This window comes from Leiobunum rupestre, chromosome 6 (genome assembly GCF_980474605.1).
Source record: "Leiobunum rupestre chromosome 6, qqLeiRupe1.1.hap1, whole genome shotgun sequence".
NCBI classification, from domain to species: Eukaryota; Metazoa; Arthropoda; class Arachnida; order Opiliones; family Sclerosomatidae; genus Leiobunum; species Leiobunum rupestre.
In genome coordinates, this window is record NC_143389.1 from 35752301 (window position 1) to 35776476 (window position 24176).

General features: G+C 35.7%; 1 protein-coding gene across 2 annotated transcripts in view; it reads right to left on the reverse strand.

Annotated features, from left to right (window-relative positions):
• The window catches only part of LOC149940764 (kin of IRRE-like protein 3), a 147432-nt gene that overhangs the window by 118815 nt on the left and 4441 nt on the right, over nt 1–24176 (reverse strand). The gene's annotated exons all lie outside the window — the stretch shown is intronic.

The window sequence follows — 24176 nt, forward strand, 5'->3', positions numbered from 1 at the left end:
ATTGTGGATATCTTATTTTACGTTTCATATGAACACGTGACCACGGTCGATCATATCCGCCTAATTTACGTGTTTAAACACACATGTACAAGATCAACGACACACCTGTACAAGACCAACGGTACATCTGTACAACGCCAACGGCAAATCTGTACAAGTCCAACGACACACTTGTACAACGCTAACGGCACATCTGTACAAGTCCAACGACACACTTGTACAACGCCAACGGCACATCTGTACAAGTCCAACGACACACTTGTACAACGCCAACGGCACATCTGTACAAGTCCAACGACACACATGTACAACGCCAACGACACACATGTACAACGCCAACGACACACATGTACAACGCCAACGACACACATGTACAACGCCAACGACACACATATATAGATCACCAACGACACATCTGTACAAGTCCAACGACATATGTTCAACCGAATAAACACCCTATATACACACTTGCTTAACACTTGCCTAACACCAAACAAACACTAGTTTCACTCTGCACTATTTCGCCCGGCAATATATTTTATTTCAAATCTATTTTGAAAAATTAGCGAGATTCTGCGATGTTTCTCGATCGTAAGAGTATATTATAAATTATAAGTATAAATATTTTAGGGTACACGCTTACTAAAAGTGGTTTAGCTACCACTCGCGGTGAACTTGTCAACTTAATACATTACGAAAATCCAGATAACTCTCGGATTTTCATATGAATCTTAAGCCTGGAATATCAAATACACGGAAAATATAATTATTTTCCGTTACCGTTTACGTTTCATGTTTTGACTGCTCATTGGTGGACTGAAAACGTCAGATATTTTACGACGGAGAAAGTTAAAACTTTTCATTCTACTTTTACGGGAATATTTTGATGATAAGTTGCTATTTTCTTTCGTTCATTTATTGAATATGTTGTTTGAAGCGTAGAACGCGATTGAGTAAAAAACTGATAATTTTCTGGGACTCATGTCAAACAAAAATTGTCCATTCTCATTTCAAATAATTTATTTGGGTCATTCTAAGCGAGTGGCAAGTTCTCATTCGTAAAAAATTTACAGTTCTAATATAACGATCCTAGTATAATGTATATTCGAATACCAAAGCGTTTCTGTACTGTAGTAATATACTCGACAATAATTACCTATTTATCGTGGCCTAGATTGGAATACATAGTTATCTCGCTTATAGAACAAACATTTTATATACGGCTCGCGCTTGGTGTCCGAACTGACCGTCGTTTTGCGACATTCACGGCACGCGATATCAATGAAGCTGTGAGCTTTTTTTCTGGCACTGGCGCTGCCGGCGCAATCGATTTATCCGTTATGGGCTTTACAAAGTATTTATCAACCTCCCCGAGTTTGTTCAACCCGCTGACAGGCTCTGTCTAGTTAACTGACAAACAAACTACAAAAGAGCCACCAACCAGAGTCACGGAAGTTAAAGGATATTTCATACCGGGCGGTGAAAGGGGTTTCGTCGTGACTAATTCAGTGCTAAGAAAAATAGACAACCAACCTTTTTTTACGTGGGCGTTGCCTAATTTCTTCTGTTATCTTTTTTCTTATGCAAATAAACTAACCCTAAAAGCCCATCATGTTTGACGAATAGAGAGATAAAAAAACGCAGCGCTTGATTGTATACCCAAGAATTTCGTTGTGTGTATAAATGAAATATTTTTTCCCTTATTACTTTTTCAAAGTATTCAAAAGGAATAAATTATTTAAAAATATTCAAATACAATGAATTATTTCACAATATTCAAAATGAATGAATTATTTCACAATATTCAAAATGAATGAATTATTTCACAATATTCAAAATGAATGAATTATTTCACAATATTCAAAATGAATGAATTATTTCAAAATATTCAAATAGAATGAATTATTTCAAAATATTCAAATGTAATAAATTATTTCAAAATATTCAAATGTAATTAATTATTTCAAAATTTAATTCAATTCAATTCAATTTTATTTTAAACAAAAAGTTTTTTTACATGTAAGGAACTAAATCGAGACGATTTGTAAATATTTCAATGTAATTAATTATTTCAAAATATTTCAGTGTAATTAATTATTTTAAAATATTTTAATGTAATTAGTTATTTCAAAATATTTCAGTGCAATTAATTATTTTAAAATATTTTAATGTAATTAGTTATTACAAAATATTTCAGTGTAATTAATTATTTTAAAATATTTTAATGTAATTAGTTATTTCAAAATATTTCAATGTAATTAATTATTTCAAAATATTTCAGTGTAATTAATTATTTCAAAATATTTCCCGGATCAAAAAAGTTTATTTTGGTTTTCCCAACTTGTCAATTTTTCAAGTTGCATAATGTCCTTCAAATTCTCAATTGACAAAATTGATCTAGCACCTAGTGGTGAAAAAATAATTTTTCTAAAAGTGTTAAAATACTTCAGAAAACGAAGACATTTTACCAATCAATGTCCCCCGGTGTATTTACTTAACCATAAAAATTTCAAATTTCTACCTTAAGTAGTTTTCTTAAAACTTGTCCGAATAAGTAAAGAAATGAGAAAAAGTCTTTTTGGATTACCTAAATATTTTTTAAATTCCAATGTTTATAAAAAGCCGAATAAGAAGTAATTCACTGGGTAAAACTCGGAACAACTCCTTCCGCGTTGAGTTTGCAAGTTATCTCCCTACTGGTTTAAGGGGTTTTCCCTCCGAGATCTTCGGTTTCCCCTTCCATAAATACTTGTTGAGGTTAACGGTAATAGTTAGTGTAGGGAGCTGTTGGCTCGAACGCGTGGCATGCAGGGCTTGCCACCACCATCCTACGCATTGTAACCCGGCCACCTGAATTAATGGCTTCAAAAGTCGCATGATGACTTAGGCCTTAGGTGGTGCCTTGGGTATTAGCCTAGCTGATTATTATTATTATTATTATTATTATATTCAATCACCATTATAGATTTGGAAGTAGGGGTTTATCAGTAGATAATATCAACTTTTGAATCAGTTAATTTAATAATTTACTTTTTGAACTGCTAAATTTTACAAAATTGCAATTTGTAATAACGCTGTCTCAAACATTCAGCAAATATTAGTTTTGAAAAAAAGTAAATATTGACCTATTTCCTAAAATAAACCTTTTCTACAAAAATAAAGATATCCTTGATTCAGTCATCAATCTGAAGTCTTTGAAATACACGCGAGGAATTCAAAATGGCTCGCCACAGCTGATACGAAATGAAGCGATTAGGCAAAAACCATTATTACCGATTTAATCCATGCGCGCGGTTCTTAAACGTAATGACAGAGATAATGTTAATAATACAAACCAGCGGCACGCTCTTTAAATTATAGGGAGCGCTCGGAACGCTACTTGATTATATATCTATATAATATAACGATGTAAAAGAACCAGAGCCATACTCGCGCATAAATTTAAAGGTCCTTAATATACATATATGCTGATTTTTTATGTAGTGAAAATGAATCTTCGTACGATATAATATTATTCCAAGCACGCGTGAGGAATTTTGCATTTTTAAAAAATGAAAGACCGGGGTTACTATAATTAAGCGATCTCACTCATCGTCTTTGGCGAAAATATGAAAAATACGAGCCACTTGCTAATAAAGTGCTTCTAATTTAGGCCTAGTAAAATGGTATGATCGATCGATGGACGAATTCGAACGCGATTCGCCACCTCGTTTACGGAATATAACGTACTTCTACGTGGAATTTAATAATAAAGAGATTAAGTTCGACAGTAATTCGTGTAGGGGAAAACGCCTATACGCCGCCTAATGCGTCAATATTTATTGTTTGTTAAGGCTAGTTTTCACTAGGGCAAAAACGCCATGACGTTGAATGCAATATTTTTTCGTCGACTCTCACCGTTATGGCGTTATTGTACTATTGAAAACCAGCCTATAATGTGACCGTGAGTGTACTAAGCAACGAAATAAACACAATTGTGACACTTCTTGAAATAAATGGGAAGTTAATATTAAATTGAAGTTACGATACGTTGTCTAGGGAAATTAATTAAGATATTAAGATTATAGTTAAGTGTCAGCATTGGATAAATATAAATAATAATGAAATAGTGCGAGAGTTAAATTAAGTTACGATGTTATTTAATAAATGAGAACTAAGGTTTACGAAATATCAAACCCAAACACATATGGCTGGTCAGGCCACAAACTACACATATCTATAAAACAATCGAAGATTGTCAACAAAAGTCCTAGTCAGGTATAATGATAATTATACCTCTTAAATAGTTAAAACAACGGTTTCCATCAAGAAAAGCACTTGTTCCGTTAGCGTCCAGCAACTAATCGAAGGGCATTTTCAAAGTCTCACGCGCGAAAAGGTTTTAACCCTGTCGGGCACAATGAGTCACCACGTGACCATTAAGCGCGCGAAAGTGTCCGCTCTCTCACTTTCGATTGCACCATTCGTAGCAACTCGATGGAAAGTTTTAGGAGCGTCACTAGTAATACCCTATATATTGACCATTGTTCACATATTTAGAAGGAAACGAACTATTTTTAAATATTGGGGAACGAACATAAAGAATATTTACAAAATACGTAATTAAATTTACGATAAAATAGATTTTATTCATTTTGAAATCTGACGTAAAGTCTACTCAAAAATGAAGAAATCGAAATTTTGAAAATCAGGTATCAGAATCTCGAAATAGGTTTTCAAGCGAGTGGCAGTTTAATTGGTATGTACAGGGACTGCATTTCTCTGTATCGTTGCAGTGGAATTCGCTTTAATGTCCTAATCTATTAGCTTCCTTATTATTTAACACATTTGATGTCTTATGAATAGTGCCATATGATATTCAAAAAATATCTTAAAATATGAGAAGGTATCGCCGGTGAAAATGACCTCGACTGCAATGATTTTAGCGAAAAGGCCGACAAGCAAATTATACATTTATAATCCCACTTAAATGGTTTCGCTTCTAAACTTGAAGTCATTAATTGTTCGTTTTCTATCGCAAGAAAACCGTTCTCCTCTATGATTTGTTTATCCTAATTGTTTAAAATAATGACTTTTAAAATAATGAATACGCTTGCTTTTCTACGCTATTAAGTCTTCATTTACTCCTATAATTACGAGTGTGTTTAGATATGTTTATATTTCAGCAAAGGCTTACAGAATATTATATTACTTTAAAAAAGAACTCTTACTTGGTAAAATAATGACGTATTATTGAATCGGAATATAACAAATTGGCGCAGTTTTAATATTAGATTTTCATCAAGTTTGCGTCATTCATATTTAAAAATAAAAACTAGAGTAAGACCCGCATAAACCCCAATAATCTGGAATCACCGAATTAATCATTCTGGGGGATCAAAAACTGCAAATGAAATTAATTAAAACACAAAAAATCCGTTTGAAAATTATAAAAACTGCCCACGAAATTAACTAAAAAGTTAAAAACCAATTTGTAAAAAATCCCAAAAACCGCAATTAACCCTAAAGAAATAACAATTCAAGAGAATAACTATAATGATATAGGAAAATAACCGTTGAAAATACTCAAAAATGAAACCAAAATTACATCGAAAATTCTCCGAAACTGCATATCAAATTAATTAAAACAAGAAAAAATCCATTCAAAAATTCTAAACAACCGCACACCAAATTAATTAAAATGATAAAAAAAATCCATTCAAAAATTCTAAAAAATCGCACACCAAATTAATTAAAACGATAAAAATCCAATCAAAAATTCTAAAAATCACACAGATATTTCCCAAAATACGAAATAAAACCTAGGAAAACGAAAATAAAAAACTGAATCAAAAACACAAAAAATAATTAAATCTAGGATTAAAGCTAAGTTGAAACCACACAACAACCACAATTTACATCCCAGCCGATGAGAGCTCTCTGAAACTTGTAAGAAATAACGTCATCCATTGGAAAACTAAAATACTAATATCTGTGCTAATGGAAATGTTTTAATACTATATTGATTTCGTTTTATTTTTAGTTTCCTTTTTTCCCCAAAACTAACCGCAAAGTACCTAATGTAGATACTATATTGGCGTCTTACTTTAAAAATTTTAGTTGAAAACCTGCGGTTTTTTGTCGTTGGAAGAAAAATCGATAACCTTTCTTTATGTTTTTCGCTTTTTGTCAAATCCATTTTGATTTTCTTATTTTTTTTTGGAAACGAAAAAAAAAGTCGTTTTTAAAAGACCGTTGAAACTAGCTTTAAGCATATTATATAAATTTAATGAAAACCAGGGCTTGTTGGTTTTTAAAGTAAGTCGTTATCCAAAAACCAACTCTTGTTTCCGAGGCCTAATGGTTTTAAATTTCAACGAGTGAATGTCATTATAAGCGGAATACGTGCGTTTTAAGATTTTACTTTGTTACGCTTAACGTGAATTCCAAATATACGTTTAAAGAAAATGTCTCGAACTTTTGCAGCTCTATTATTAGTCAAACCATTAGTCGGTAACGCTATGAACCTGGTAGGTTACTTATCCCTGAACACCGATGTGACGCGTGTCGAATACTTCTACAGGCGCTTCGCCTATTTTTGATCTAATGTTGATTCTATACTTACGCAACGCAATTTTAAGGGAAGTATATCTCGTAAGGCAAAAATATCATATCGTAAGACAAAAATATCATATCGTAAGGCATAAATATCATATCGTAAGGCAAAAATATCATATCGTAAACCAAAAATATCATATCGTAAGGAAAAAATATCATATTGCAAGACCAAAAATTTCCAAAGTATAATTTTGTAAGGTAAAAATATCATATTGCAAGACCAAAAATTTCCAAAGTATAATTTTGTAAGGTAAAAATATCATATTTTAGGAAAAAGTTGCGTAATTTATCCGGAGAAACTTAAAGATCCTATTCTTCAACATTCTTCGGTGTTCATAAGTTATATTTTCATTGGGCGACTTTACAAAAACGGTAAAGAACTACGCCTAATTATTCACTCCCTATCTAAATTCCTAATGTTTTCGCTTCCGTAATAAACGTGGCAAAAAAATAACCTATTATCGTATAGAAGGTTAGTAAAGTTTAGTAAAGAGAGGGGTATTATTTTTATTTCCGCTCAATGCAGCCTTCTAAGTATATAAGCCCGTAAGGCCTCCTAATATTTCTGGAGAAGAGAAACCGTATGTCGTTGAGTAATTGAATGGCCACCATAAAATGAGCCGTATAATTTGGAGAATATCTAGAGTAAACGGGATCTCATTCTCGGTTGAAGTATAGCTAGTTTGTTCGTGGAGTTTCCCTCGTAACCGGAATAAGGCGATGCTGCACGCCGGAGAGATAGAAAATACGAAAGGGAATAAAAAGGGAAAGCAGCCATTAGATTCGAATGAAGGCAGCCTCTCTCTTTCTTCGAATAACGCGGAGAATCAGCTAAAAGTAATGACAATAGGGTGGAGTAGCCGTTGCGTGGCCTCTCTCTCTCTCTAGCATTTCCTCGCGGATTCTTCTGCCGGCTTTCTCGCGGAAGGAAGGACTATTTGTCGACGAAGATTATTGGTCGTCGCAGAGGCGCTAAAAAGGCGCTTTTTGAAGTAGGCCAGCAGACAAGAACACGAGCGCTAGTGCGCGCGGGGGGGGGGGGGTGCCTGTTCTCTTCTATATCACTTCTACCTTTGATTATACGCTCCGAAAGAGCCTCTGGTCGTATAGACGGTTAGACGAGCGGCGGCGAGGGTGGCTGGGTGACTGCGGAGGGGTCGCGACGGGTCCGTTCATCTCTGTCGATTTCAGTGTCGCCCCGAGGTCTGAATGTCGGCCTCTTGACAAATGCGACGACTTCGGGGACCAGCGAGGGAATATGCCTATGAACGGCGAGGAAAGATGGGTGAATGAGGAGGAAGATTTGGTACACGGATCCCGGGGATCGCGGAAGGGAATCCATTACCGGGGCCACGGCTGCCAGAATACTGAGAGAAAGACTGAGAGAGACGAAAAAAGACTGCCGCTTCTGCTGGAAAAGATCAGAATTTTGGCCAATTGTAATCCGATTGGTCGACCGGCGCTCGTTCGCGTCGACTGCACCTAGCTTCCCACCTGTTTTAGAAGCGTCAAATAGCGTTCGAAGTCGGATGAAAGAGAAGGTGGTTGAGGAAAACGGTACGAGACGCCCTTCCACTCTTAAGTTTTCGAAAACATATTATAGGCGCGTTAATTCTCGAAATGAAATGGCCAAAGTTTCCCCAGCAGATATATATGATAGCGCGAAAGTCAGAAGGACGGAAGAGGCAGCCCTCATTGGCTCCCTCAGCCGCCTTTTCTTTTTCTGAAAGACGATTTCTCCCTCTATCTCGCTTTTAGTGTACTCTATCTTCCCGGGCATCGAGGATGAAAGAAACCAAGCTGGTTTTATTGAAGGCTGAAAGTGAAGTGAGAAGGTTTCTTGATGTCTTACTTTTATTGCGCTTTGGATCGGGGTCCCAGTCCTTCACCATAGGGATGCTGCTGAATAAATGCTCCTATATATAGTGCATGTCTGATTCGCAATTTGAATAATTTACGCGGATTTGTCGTAAGCGTTAAACAAACGTTATCATTATTCACACCCAGGGCCGCCTTATCCATAGGGCAGACTAGGCAAAGTGCTTAAGGCCTACGAAAATTTTAGTATAAAATATGGCCTTCGATTCCATATAAAAGGTCTACGAAGGTCCAGTGGCGTAGCGAGGATATTTGGCGTCGGGGGCAAAACACCCAAATTGACGGCCCACCAGCCTTTTCCTCTGGAACATTATATTGTTTTATTTAAAAAAGTGTACTTTTCAAGTTTGAAGAAAAATTGGTTTAATATAAAACCCAACATTTTTTTAATCCATTTTAGATGTAATACTTTGGTCACCTCTTTGGCGCCCCCTAGCCATCGGCACCCGAAGCCAATGGCCCCCTGCGGCCCTCGCTACGTCTCTGCGAAGGTCCAAAAAGACGGTAGATGAGATTTTAGCCTAAGGCCTACTGAAGGCTTAAAACGGCCCTGTTCACACCATACATAAACAACTCCCGACTGCACCAGAGATCGTATGAAGGATAGTGTTTTTATTACGCTGAAAAATGAAAGCTTATTTATGTAGATCATGGAAATATAGTTCTCGACAAAGTTACCCCAGCTCACGCGCGCTGAGGCTGTTTTTAGTACATTCCAATTAATTAAGCTCTTTGCGGTGAAAGGATGTCAGCTTAAAAGAGAACGGGGTTTGCGGGTGGACAACCCTAAAGTGGTTCTATCTCGCTCTTCACTCCTGCGCCCGTCTACTCGTCTCTACTAATCCTCCGCTAATAACTTGTAAAAGAGGAATTTGTCCTGACGCCTCAGCTGTCCGCGACGCCATCTAGCTTTCACCTCACCAACTAATTCCGACGTAGCTCTCTAATAAGTCTAGACCCTCGATCCTTCCCGCTGCAGTGACTCAGTGACTCAAGTTCACCGAAAAAAAATCATTTGCGAAGTGCTATAGGTTTTTTGTTTACGTTGGTCATTTGGCTTTATACAAAGTTTACCCCAAACAGACCTAGACAAGCGACACTTTTCTAAATTGGATGTCAGAGGTCGTGTAAGGAATTACACACCCAACTGAACGGTTTGTTCTCTCGAAAATGATTTAAATTTTGATAACTTTAATTTAAGGCGAAAATTCGATTCCCGGTCATCGATGGACAAAATATAAGAAATAGTTAAAAAGACTGTACTTTTCTTAAAATAAAACAGCAGTATTTCGGCGGCACAAGTTTAACAAGAAAACCTTTAATTGCCAATTTCATAAAACTCCGAAACTATTACATAGATTTTAAATAAAAATTTACCGCTAGTAGGCGGAAGTCAAATTTTGAAGGAAAAAGTTGTACTTACGAATAAAATTTCTGCGGTCAAAATAGTCGTACTAAGATATAAAATTTTTTAAATAAACTATTCTGAGTGATGACAAATAATTATATAAAAATATATCTATTTTATAAATTTAAAATACATTAACAATGGTCCATGGCATCGCGATGTTTATGTGCTGGTGCACCGTCATGCTGGAACCAAAGAGGATGGAAATCGTTATGGAAAAAGATATCAACATTGAACCGGTTTCAAGAAAATAAGGACCATTAGCGTGATTCCCGAGTAATTAATCTAAATTACATTTGGTGATGATGACAAAAAGTGCAGATCAAAATCACCCCAAATGTCTGTTGAACTGGTCATCTCTAGAGAATGGACGCGAGGGGTATACCAAGAAAATTCGGATTTTCGTGAGCCATGTTGCTTAGGCAGTTTCAAACGTCGTATCGGTATGGAGCTCGGTATGAATACACGTTATGTCAGGAGATGATTCTCCAGACCTAGGCCCCTGACATACCCATGCAGGTGGTGGCTTGCTGAGAATATGCTACAAAGTAGGCGAAGAAGGTTTCATCCAGGTTTGGATTGCCTGGTCCGTTGAGTCTCAGAATGAAATTTATAATAAAAGTAGCGATCCACTCATAGAACGTTATAGTCTACTATCAGGATATCGCAGTCTAAAGAAAAGAATACTGTATATTAATTATTAACCTGTACTAAATATATCCCTTTGTCTGTCTCACATATTAATATTTAAATGGGAAAAAAGCATTTTAAAAAGTTTTTCAAAGTTAATTAAAAATCTTTTGAGCCTTTGGTTTCCTTCCAGTCAGGTTTCGTGAAAATCAAAGAAAATAATTTCAAACATTTTGTAAACCACTTACGGTAATACCAACTTTAATATCTTAGTGAAAAATGTACCTATTTCCACAGAACCACCTTTCAGAGTATGCATTACAACTTCACTATTTAATTTTTTTGCCTTTCTCTAAAGATGGAAAAATCTATTTGCAAAACTAATTTACTATTTTTCTGAAATCTAAAAAATTAAAGGGTTCCCTTACTACTAAACAAAATTTCAGAATTCTAGATTAAATAGATTTTTAGAAAAATGCGCGAGACCATCAAATGTAAACATCATCTAGTGTTATAATATTGAAATACGTTAATAAAAGTACTGCTAATTCATGGTAGCAGTACTTTTATTCAATGTTTTAAAATTAAAAATTAACCATGGTTTTAAAAGAAAATATTTATAATTATCTCTTCTGTGTTATCGGGTTATTTTCTTGACAATGCTCGTTCTTTTTATTTTTCAAGGTTTAAAGCTGATTTTGACGAAACATGATCAGCGCTTAACGATTCCGTATTATTATCCGTAGGAAGTCAACCAGCTAAAAGAAAAAATGTTGTCTTGGGCTAGCGATGACTACAGAAAATTGTATTAGGTTCAATATAATTTATTAAGGTTGACGCTCGACTTTAGATCGTTTTCACTTCAGTGGAAAATATTCCTAAGGCTCTATAAAGCAGCGTCCACACATTTTCTCTTTCACGTGTGATTATTTATTAAAACTAACCACCGTTGAGTTAAATTTGTTAAGAGTTTAAGCACCGCAAATCGCGCGCGAAAAAATAAAACGTATAAAATATGCGTTTTAATAAACTCAATCGTTAAGCCTAACGGGAAATGATCCGCTTAAGAAACGCCACTGTTTAAAAACCAATATTGTACACGTTTCCCGATACTTAAACTCTCTACAATGTTATTCACTAATGTTCCCAGGAAAAGCGCTCACTACGAGACTAAAAGTAAAAATACACTATATAAACAAGCCTTTTTGATCATTATTAGTCTACTTAGGCTCATTTCGTGTGATAACTTATATCAATACACCAAGTACCAACCAGTTGTTTTATATTTTATGCCCTCTTTGTTTCGGGGGGGACCGCCTTCTTTGGAAAAATGATCTCCGTTGTCGGGATTAATCTACTTGGCCTGAATATTTTATAACGGCAGAACATTAGTTTAACTAGCAACGACAGATCGTGGATCGGTTTAATTCGCTAAAGTGTAACAAACAGCGTACTCGTATATACTTAAAGGTACATTTATACTTCGCTTATCGTGTGTTCGGGTCTGGTTCGAAAAATGTGGACGAATTGAAGGTAAGCAAACGTCAATAATATTGTGCACTACCAGCAGAGTCACGAATATATCTTTTAATCACGTATGGAATCAAATTGACAATTTAATATGGAATAAAATTGATAACCAATATTTGTAAGAACCATTAAGTACATACAAAAAAAACATTATATTTTATAATCATGCTTTGTTTAATTTTCGTGATCAATATTAACCACTACTAGCTAACTCAACACCATTTTCTTCAACAATTTCATCGTTAGAAATTTCATTTACTTTTAAATATAAAAGTTTCGGTTTTCTGCCCCAGAAAGAAAATTTTCCGCTATTTTCAAAAACACCGATGACAGAAAGCCTACGGTTCAACAAAATACTACGTCAAAATGACGTCCAGACTCAGCGATTACAAATTTTAGAAAACACCGGTAGTAAGACAATAAACTCTACCGTATAAATTTGTTACATAAGAGTGACACATGCAAAAGTTTTACTGAGAGCTATTCGCAAGACAGACTGCATTACGGGCTTCGTCGCCGTTTTGCGTCCGCTCGCTCCCACGTCACACGTAGCCTTTGACAGCGCCTCGCTAGGGGGAGATTTTCTTCTTGTGATGACGTCACTTCGTTACCAGCTCTCAGTAAAATATTCCCCTAAGTTACCAACTTATAGAACAATATTATAGACTTCTGGCTCTACTGAACATACCCAATGAGTTTTTATTGTATTTTCATAGGTCCAGGCTCCGCGATTACAAATTGTAGAAAACAGCGGTTTTCAGTACCCATTATTTAATTTTTGTTAAAAGTGCAATATTTATATTAGAGGTTAAGTAAAGCGCTCTAGAAGTTTTAACAACAACGTCGGGAGTGCCGTGACATTCGAAGATAAACATTCTTTGAAATCGGTTAAGCGCCCTTGGTGTTTGCCGGCTAACGGGATCAAGTACGTTTGCAATCGAATTTTAACCAATTACACACCTTTCGCTAACCAAGGGTACACGAAGAATTAAAAACGTCGTTGCAACAATATAAAAACAGGCGTTATGTAAGGGTATGAGTGTGGTCTAAATATAATTGTTTCTTCGTGAGCCCGTGTGTACCACGAATGTATCTTTTTGTATACTCGTACTTATTTCGACCAATTCGTCATAATTGTACAAGTCCTAGACGTATTTCAATTGAAACAAGTATTTACTCCTTATAACAAGTACGCTGCTAAATAAATAAAAAGTTGTCATAACTCTGTCTTGTGGATTTGGAAAATTATAATTATCAGTATTTTTCTTTAAACACTATAAATACGACGTGTCACGTAAACTCGACAGAAATATGGCTTCGTCTTGAAGTAGTTAAATATTCGACTCTGAAGTACAAACGGAAAAGTAAAATAAAAAGACTAAAATGTTCACGTGACTCCCGACGTATTGTTGTTAAAACTTCTAGAGTGCTGTGTTTAACTTATCTATTAAAAAGTGAAGGTTATATCGAGCAATTGGTGTAATCAAGAATTTTTTTTTCAAATCTCGCAAAAACCGCGCGATAAGAAAATAAATCTATTGAAACTTTCAAGAACTGTTATCAACTTAAGACGATGATTTTGTACGATGCTTCTCCCGAAAATTTTCATTTAAAAAATTTTTCCTGGTAATTTTCTTTTAAATCTTCCTTAAAATCTTCGCGCCTTACCGAAAGAGAGAGAGAGAAAGAGGGAGAGGGAGAGGGAGAAAGAGAGAGTGAGCGAGAAAGAGAGAGAGAGAGTAATAAATGGGCAAATATTATTTCCTCATTTGATATTCGAGTTACGTATAATCCTTTTATCGGAGTTTTGGAAAACGGCTGTTTACTCTAGGTAGTAGAGAAATTTTATATGGGAGACGAGAGAAAGATTCTGTTTGCTCGGCTGAATGATGGGATCTGCCTGTTCTCTTCGTCCAAGTGCGACTAAAAATACGCTTGCCTCCAACCAGCCAGAACAAATCGCTTTTAATCGGAAATAATAGAAAATTCGCCTTCGTTCCAGTATTAAAAGGAAAGAGGACCCTCATTTGAAAATTCCTACAAAGATCATTTTGATCATTTAAAGCCGATGATATTTGCAAAGTCCCTCCAACACTCTAAGTCTCTTTACAAACTCTAATATACAGGGTGTTTCAAAAGGTTATAGAAAAAATTTAAGGAGTTGTAGGGGGTGAGTTGAGAAGTATGCCTGTTTTTTTCCCCATTTTCCTACGATGAGTTAGAAGAGCGCCAGAGAGCTTCAAAGTGGTGCTTACTAGCCCCTGGAAGTAGGCTGCAACAAGCGCTAAACCAAGCAGCAGGAAAATGGGACCATAAGGTTTGGGTTCGTGTGGTAGGTAAAAAAGGACTTTGTAAACAATTCGAGGTAACCAGCGTAAAAAAAGGTAACTTAAACAGTATTTAAAGTCCCTGCTGCTTGGTTTTGCACTTTTTGCAGCCTACTTCCAGGGGCTAGTAGGCCACACTTTGAAGCTCTCTGGTGCTCTTTTAACTCATCGTAGGAAAATGGGGGAAAACCAGGCATTCTCAACTCACCCCCTACCACTCCTTCAAATTTTTGCATAGCGTTTTGAAACACCCTGTACATATGTATATATATATATATATATATATATATATATATATATATATATATAGTGTAGAGAGAGATGTCTGGCGCGGTGAATAGGAGAGGCGATTCGAATGGAAAACGAATACAAATGACCTGGCTGAAGGTAACGCAATTTGAACATTGCTTCTATAACTTCGCGGGAAACTGTTTGGGCAACTCTGACGATCTTATTTATTTGCTTAACAGGAGCGCGCTGCCGACTCTATACGCTTCTCATTAGATTCGCTGGCTGTTCGCTCTCCTTCATTTCTTTTTAAATATTTATATGAGAATACAGACGCCGTTGGCCGTCGCATCGTGTAGCTCGGTTTCCTCCGATTCGATACGCTGGTGGCTCTCCTCTCTTAAGCAGAATCCATTTATTTTCTTCACTTTCGTACGCGAGCCGCCCAATTCCCATAGACGCGCCCGCTTCCTCGCCGAACTCTCCTATCCTATCATTAGTTAGCGCGCAATTTTCCAATATAAGGGAAACTAGCCGAGCCGATTCTTATAGCCGCGGTCGAAGATAATTGACCGTTCTATCGAAGCCTGTAACGGGGTGAAGTTTATACGCTTCCGCTGGTAAGGGAATCGGTGGTTGATTCTTGGTAATTCGCGGTATGAACACTGTCCGCGCTCTCTACTTAGATACCTTATTACCGTTTACGCGTACGTGAACGGCGAGACTATCCCTTTCTCGTTGTTGTTTTTTGTGTGGGGGGGGGGGGGGGATGCCCGTTTTATGCGGGGATGAAGAAACTGCATTATTTAGGGAATCCATTTATCAAAGTGCGTGAAAAGATACCGCGCTTGTTTATTTTATATTCGATAGCAAAATATTGCCTTCTTTCACCAAATGTTGTTGCTGGATTCTGGTTTTGGTCTTCTCGTCAATTTTTGGAATTTATTTTGCAAAATTATACGAAAAACCCTTTTTTTGAAATTATAATCTGATAAATATTTTTATAAATTCAATTTTATAATCCCTGGTTCGTATTTACATTTAACGTTCATTGTTATAAATCACGCCTTTATGACATTAGCTTACGGCTGCATTTGACAGCTATAGACAGATTGACACACCATGAAAATTTACAAACATGAACTTCGATGCGTAAATTAATGACATTAAGGTCCTCCAATTTTAGAAATTGAATTAGCAGACATTATTTACCTTAAATATTTTCCCTTATTGGTTTTCCTAGAGATATTTGGATAACAAATTAAAGAAACGTTTGTATATTTTTGTAAATTACGACTTCTCCAGTTTGAATCAAAATCTGTTTGAAACAAATCAGTTTGATCAAATCGGAATAAAGTTGAATTTCATACTTTGTAATTAAATCAAATATAACAGATTTTGGATAGCAATTTGCTATCAGTGATATTTTTGCATCTGCCCAATTTGGCAATTAAATTTGATTCACCATTTAACTGAGGGGAATAATTAATGCTATTTAAAACAATTTGCGATATTCGTCGGCTGAAGACAAATCCACGTATCTTTTTTAATATTCGTTATAAAATTACCTGAATATTGCTTTCATACGACGTATTGCTTTGAATTTTTTGCCCAATTTTAGATATAATTTTGAAATTAAATTTTATCGGTGATTTTCGTAAGATAAAACTGTCTTTTATTTCAATGGATTACACTGCCTAATTACTTTTAAAAATACACTATTACTATAGATTTGGCCATCTGCTAAATAATGATTCGGGAATATATTTTCTGAGGTTTATTTTTTTAAATTTATAAGTTACGTGAAGCCTGAAAGTGGTCAGTTTAGTTTTAAACCACGTACGAGAGTAAAATAATAAATCTTATATATATTTACCAAAATTTAAAATGCAACATGGACCAAAGAAGAGATAATTGTAAAAAGATGGTGCGATAGTAAGCGTCACCGATGACTTTACCCCACTCTTAACCCATCGGGTCAGAGGTCGTATGCGAATAGCAGACGAAAATTTATCAAAGGGAAAAGTTTACAATTTTGATCGATAAATGCCTCTAAGGTTAATTGAAGGCGTGTATTTAATTTTAAAGTTGTAAACGCAAAATGTGGTTTGTTAATTGTTTCTAACCTCTGATTTTAATCTCGCCTTGAAAGATTGATTAAAATTCAATATTGGAACGTTTCACGTATTTGCGAATATAAATTAGTTTGTCAAATGAATTGGACAATTCTCCGTGAAATTGACGATATTGAATTCTAATGAAATATATTTGCCTAATATTTACTTTATCGTGATTTTCTATGGGTAAAGGAAAGATAAAAATGCCATGAATCGTAAGCAAATTCAATAGCCTTAACAATCTGGATCTAAATAAAATTAAAAAAAAAACGATATTTATATTGAAATTTAAATATGTAAAAAATAGGCGCTGCTTTTATTTTTTTACTGCATGATGAAGAAAAATAGATAAATAGGTCAAACGGGTAAATCCAAATACACAAAATACAGAAGTTAGTAGACGCTGGTACCCATTTTCTCGTGCAATATTTATGAACGTCCGTGGCGTGTCGGGCCGATTTTAATTTCAACTTTTCCAATTTCCGTGTTTTCGTTCTCTTGTGTCAATAAATCCCAAAAACAGCAACACTAAGCAATTAGGCCATATTTGTTCCGTGCTTTATGGTCACGGAGATAAAATAAATTTTATGCCGTCAGGTGTCGTTGAAAGGCGCTGGTATTTAACGCCAGGGTTTAAAAATATGCACTCTCATTTTCAATAAATTTCTCCCCAAAATTACGGGGACTATCCTATATCTGAACGCATCGACGCTAATATCGATTATCTAAAGCGTCACCTTGTCAAAAGGATTTGTGTGTATGGTCTATTCAAACTTTTCACTTTCCGGCTGACCTTAAAAACGAACTTTTAAAACGCAAATGGAAAAGCCAATTTAGTTTTCCTTCTTAATAACCCGAAATAATCCCCAAAACGACGTTTTGTTCGAATAGACGTAACGAAACTTTGGAAAACAACTAAATTATCTTAACCCTTTCATCACTTTATTTTATCCTAGTTACAACCTTTTGCCTAGTTTTTTATTTCTATTTAGTCTCGGGTAACATTGATTTATATCTTAGAATTGATCGATGTTGCAATTCCGGATTTATATATTTTTAATCAAATAGAATACTGGAAATTATTAGCTAGTTTAAGCTCCACGCGTTAGAACGTATAGGTTTTTATCTACAACGCCTAGAAAAGTCTAGTAGCTTTAACATTTACGTTCGCGTTCGGAACGTGAAACTGAAACTCTCAATTGTATAAATTCAATAGTACATTTTGAAAAGACGTATTTGTTGTTGCGTGTAATCTGGCAAAATATTTATCACTTTCGCGTTTATAAGTTTGCATTTCTTAGTCGCTTAGAGCTTACGAGATGTTCGCGTGATAAATGCAGCGAAAATACAACGTCCTTTATTTTGTATGATGTATAATCAAGCAAGCTTGCCAAACAGTTGCGCGATAAATTTCCACACTATTTGAACGCTTCGTACTTTTGTAAACATACACTGTTATACACACGGCAGAAATGACAAATTACATAGTCATTTATTTTACTTTTCTTCATTTTCAAAATTGATGTTTCCCTACACTACCTGGGAAAAACCTCGCCTATCCTCGGAAAAGTCAGGAAATTTAAATTTCACGCTCAGTAAAAATAATTGAATTTTAAAATTACTTTTTATTCAAATGTAATGTAATTTTAAAATAGGATGTTAATATTTGGTGTTTTAAAATGGCTTGTTACAATATATGGTGTTTTAAATTGGCTTGTTAAAATATTTGGAATTTTAAAATGGCTTGTTAAAATATTTGGAATTTTAAAATGACTTGTTAAAAGATTTGCCATTTTAAAATTGCTTGTTGAAATATTTGCCATTTTAAAATGCATTGTTAAAATATTTGCAATTTTAAAATGAATGCATTGTTAAAATATTTAGAATTCAAAAATGAATGCATTGTTAAAATATTTAGAATTCAAAAATGCATTGTGGAAATATTTAGAATTCAAAAATACATTATTAAAATATTTAGAATTTTAAAATGCATTGTTAATATATTTGGAATTTTTAAATGCATACTCAAATAATTGAGCAATTTTAAAACCAATGTGATATAATAATATTTAATTTATGTTACGAATGTTTTTTGAGTAGTTTCAAAAGATTATGAAATAATTGATGAATAATTCAGAAAAATTGTAAGTTGAAAGTTTCGTAGGAATCCTCTCATTTCTTCTTTTTTAAGGCCATAATTAAGCCAACACTATCATTCACCAAACCTTGGTTAATTTCAGGGCGCAAAACACACGGCCAACTCTCTCAGCGTCAGCTCTCGGCTCTGCGGACTGCGTTCAGCGTGCGGGGTTTAAGTTTTAATGAAAGATTTTCCACCACCAGCTAAAGCGGCAACTTTTAATTTGTTAGAGTGCCTTCGCGGGAAATTCCGAATGGTTTGGACAGTTGTACTTGACCGTTCGCGCGATGGCCGAAACAAAAGCCGGATTCGCCGCCGCACGCCATTTCAATCCGGTGAATGCTATTTATAAACCAACACCTTTAGATCTAGTCCCCCTAAATTTATCGGCTTAGATTATTGTACTAAATCTAAATGCGTAGTATCGATTTAATATCAGACCGAGAGGATGTATCGAGGTTGGATATTTGGATATCTGGAATATTTTCACTCTGAAACTAATCGTTATTATTGCAGGCTTTGAATTTGTGTTGACTTATCAAAGGTCAAATGCAAAAAAAGGGAAAAACGTAGAAAGTTTGTTTCCTAAGCCAGGTGAAAATGAAAACTTTTAAAATCAAAACCAATCATATTTATCCTTAGGGAGAACGAGTTGATACGTTTCTCGTGTACCAATGAGATACTGGCTTTTTGTAAGAAAACCCAATGCTAGTTTCTAAAACTATTAAAAACGGAAATTGATTTACTATTGCCTATTCCTATTAAATATAATTTTATAGTGTTGTTAATTTTTCAGAATAATAAAATGCGGAAACATTTCCAGAAAATTTTCCGCAAATCGGAACATAAAAAATTGAATCATAAATTACTTTTTAGGGGTTTTTAATGTTTTTAACTTTTTATCGATATAAAAGGTCTAATAGTGTTACATTGTTAATCAGTTTTTAAAACTAGTCTAGAGGTTTAGTTTTACTTTAAGTTTCGAAATAATGAGGCGAAAATGTCGCTTTATTTAAATTTCCAAACAATATTAGACTAATCATGGAATGAAAACTTTTTTTATTTTTTTCGAAAAAAATATGGAAAATTTTCCGGAAAAAAGGTTTCGGTCATTTTCCGACTTACAATAAATACGCGTGGTAAATTTTTAGCCTTGATGCGGTGTAAACATTTCGCTGGGAATTCGGAACCCTTAGATGCAGAAGCGGATTTAGGCATGTTTTTTATGGACTGCAGCAAGGGCCCCCAGGGCTGGCGCTAGGATTTTCGGGCCCCAGGTAATTTTTACTAAAAAATTTGTTTTTTTTGGAAATTGTCAGATAATTTTAGTTAGGCACCCGTTCAGGCGGGCACCTTTCGGAGGCCCGGGCCCAGGGTACTTTTGCCCCACTTACCCCCCTAACGCCGGCCCTGAAGGGCCCCCTCGCGGGCAAAAAAATAAAAACAATTTAAATTGAAAATTTAAGTCAAATTAAATTTTCCATTAACCCTGCAAAATGCATCTGATACCCCAAACTTGGGTTCATTGGATAGGCCGCAAACAGTGTTAGTCCAGGGCCCCCAAAATTAACGATCCACCCCTGCTGAGATGGTACATGTTTCCTATTTATGGCCTAGATATTTATCATACACTTCTATTTCTACCCATCGACTACTATAAACGTACTCAGGAATCCATACTTCTACTTGGAATGCTTATCCTGCCGTATCGCGTATGGTAAGATCACTCTGACGTCTTTGGCCCCGCCTACGGGAGAAAAAAATCCCGTCTGCGCGCGCTCCCCTCTCACGTAGTTGTTTATTAATTTAACATAGTGACGTCAAAAAAAACCGTCAGCCACATCGAGACGAAAATCTACCGCGAAAAGCATTCCAAATAGAGGTATGGATTCCTGGCGTACTATAAAGTAAGAGGAAATAATTATCAAATTTGGAACCTAAATGCTTTTGGCAATCACACGATCCTGACATAAAATCTACCAATAAACGTAATAAAATGGCCGGTTGTTCGAATTAGAGCGTGCATCGGTACTTTAACGATTCTCCGCAGAATCTGCGATGAATAGAACTCGGATATAGTACCCATTTTCAATAGTGGCTTTGTATGGTTTTTGCCAGTGCTGAGAATCTCAGCCACCTCGTAATACAGTAGGAAGGTAAACGAAGGGGTTCAGCCAGCGTTAATCCCCAGCTACCCCGAATCATTCGTTGACTGAAGGGACTGTGGAAGCCTAGGTTGGATCCTCGTTTCTTTCTTCGGTTCGTCCGCAGTTTATTGCAATCTGAAGTTATCTTTCGAGCCCTCTGATTATGTAGGTCAGCTTTCTCTTTAGTCATCCGCCGGCAACGTTCACCCCTTCCCGGGTAGCGGCTTTCCTCGAATTGAGAAATGAATGGGAAGCCAATTGCGTTTCTACTCCGGGGGCCCCTTTTCCACTGCCCCCCTTCATATCGGGATGTAATCCCGCGCATTAACGGCCGGCACGCGCCCCCCCCCCCTGGCATCCCTCGCTATCTCGTCTCGAGCCCATTTGTGTATAGCTCCAGCGCGTGGAAGGCTATATGCTGCAACTTTCGCCAAAAGAAAAGAAAAAGAAACGACTAAGGCGAGGGGGGTAGAAGCGACGTGCGAACGACCCCCCCACACCGGTTATTTTGCACCTCGTGATCGATTTCAGTTACGTTTCATAAATTTGATAAACGACCTTTCTCTATAGCGTAGCATTTTCATTCCATGAGTTATGAAGAGTCCGTCGGGATATTTTTGCAACGCCTTCGTCGGAGAGGCCAAAAAATGTGAGAGAGAGAAAGGGTATGAAGTATCGTCTGCTAGTTTTACCCTATCTCTTCGTTCTTCGCTAGGCCTTGGCCTCGAACGCTGGGGATATGTAGAAACTCTCTAGCCGCTTTCAGCAATTTAGATAAAATTTCTGGCGAGCATTGAGAGAACCGAAATTTTTTCTCGGCCGCTTTTTTTCTCTTTGTTTAAAAGAAAAGATGCTTTTTTATCTCATTTTTTGCGGGATAATATATATTTCCTCAGAAGCGTAGCAACGCGGATAAATAATTGTTTTTATACGATAAATATATAAAAGTGTCACTCTGAATAGCTACAAGATTGCCGGCGAGAAAAATTGAAATAGATTTTGTTGGGGGTTTTTTCTTTTGGTTTCCGGGGTGCTATTTTTCGGAATGTCATTTTCATATTTTCAACGAAAGCTTCGAAAGTAGAGGAAAAGAAATATTGGACAGCTTTGTAAGTTTTTAAAAAAAATATATTGCGGGGAAAAATAAAGCCAGGGCCAATTCAATTAAATTTCTCCAACGCCCAACTTTATTTTTATAAAGATGGCAACGGAGGTTTTTGTTTCAGCGACTCCGTCTTTTCCATTGCCATTTTTACGGGCTCGTTTCTTTAAACTCGTAAATTGAAAATGTCGTTTTTCTTCAAACCTAAAAAGAATATTTTATATGTCTAAAACTTTATTTTTTCCTATTCGGGAGTTCTTTGTGACGACTAGTTAAGATTTAAAACTGAATATTTTATACCATTAAAGCTGCTATTTCATTCAGCCAGTTAAAGAAAATGAGATGCACGAAAATATATAAATTAAATTATTAAGTTATTTCAGAAATTTAGAAAAAAAATGAGATACAGGAAAATATATAAATTAAATTAAAAAGTTATCTCAGAAATTTAGAGAAAAAAAGGAAATAAAAAGGTAAGTTCGGAAAATGTTAAGAAATCTCAATTTAGAATAACATTATTTTACAGTGGGCTTAAGCTATCATATAAGTATCGATATTTTTGTACTTAATTACCTAAGCATCAAAATAACAATATAACAAAATGAAAATTGAAATGTGAAATAATTGTTACACTTATAATTTTGAGATTTTCCTAACATTTATATAATGGTCTACACCATTAAGCATTTTCAAGGTGAAATGTTACATTTATAATTATAGCCAGAAGTCGCTTGATGACTTAGGCCTAAGGTGGTACCTTGGGTATTAGCCTAGCCTAGCCTGGCTGATTGCTTAGTAGAGCTCTTTAATTTTCAAAATTAAGCATAAGAAATTAATTTATCGCATCCCAAGCGTTTTTATTTGCCCTTCAAGGTCTGGTTCCATTTTTACCAACTTCATTGAACTAATGTTTCTTTTGAAACTTTGCGGTATAGGAATAGCCAGGTTTACCGTCGAAATTCCAAAGGATCTCCGTAACGTCAACGTCCTACCTTACACAAACCGTAGCTTCCTAACGTGGGGAATGACTCGTGGAAGGCGCAACGGATACGTTAGTAGGAGCCGGTGAGCCATGAACTCGAAAAGAAGGCGTAAAAATGAAACTAAGTAAGCAAACGTCAAAAGAATTAGAAAGCAAAACGATTTCGTTTCCCGCTTTTCAGACTACACCGAATTCGTTAACCCAATTGCTATCGCCATTTTCAGTCGAAGCTTTCGCGTAGTTTTAAGTACCAAAATGTATTCCAACCACCTATTGTTCTCGAATATTCAAATCAATGAATTTAAATGTATGTCAGTTTAAAAGAAAATTAGATTCCAAGCGATTGACAGAGTCGATCTATGTATAAATGCATAAAACAAGAGTTTTATACATTTGCCGTTAGTGTATTCTTAAAATCTCGAGAAATCGATACAAAAAGTTGAAAACTTCAAATTCAGTTCGTGAGAGCGATTTAAAGAGAAATTCTTCGTTAAAATAAAATATTTTCGTTTGGTTGAATAATGTTTAATGCTTTTTCAAAACTAAATATTATTGATTTTAAGCCGTGAAGCGTTGCGAAGTTTTACCCTTACTGAAGGATCGTATTGCACAGGGTTACACGAGTTCATTTTTAAACCACATTTACTAACTATAACAATGTGATTTAATGACCTAAAATAAACCGAAATCCACCACGACCAACCTTTTCTTCTGCTTTTCTATATTCGATTTGCCTTAGAGCAAACACAAAACAAAACCTCTTGCCGTGTATTCGAAATCATTGTATCAAAAGCGTTTACCCACTTCCTGACGGAACTCCGAAAACATTAGCTCCGTAGTTACCATGGCAACCAACTATAGATAAAACCACGGCCAAGCTTTGATGACGCGTTGTTCGTGCAACAGCGCGTCATCAAAGTTTACCGTGATTGGACAATACAGCGAATGATGGAGGATGACTTTTCGGAGGTAACGTGCCGGAAGTGGGTAAACGCTTCGTTACAAAACCGTCAATGAGAATCTACGTTACGGAGTTCTACTTTATCTTTGCTTAGATAGTGGGGGCTTTCGATTTACATTGAGTGCCACC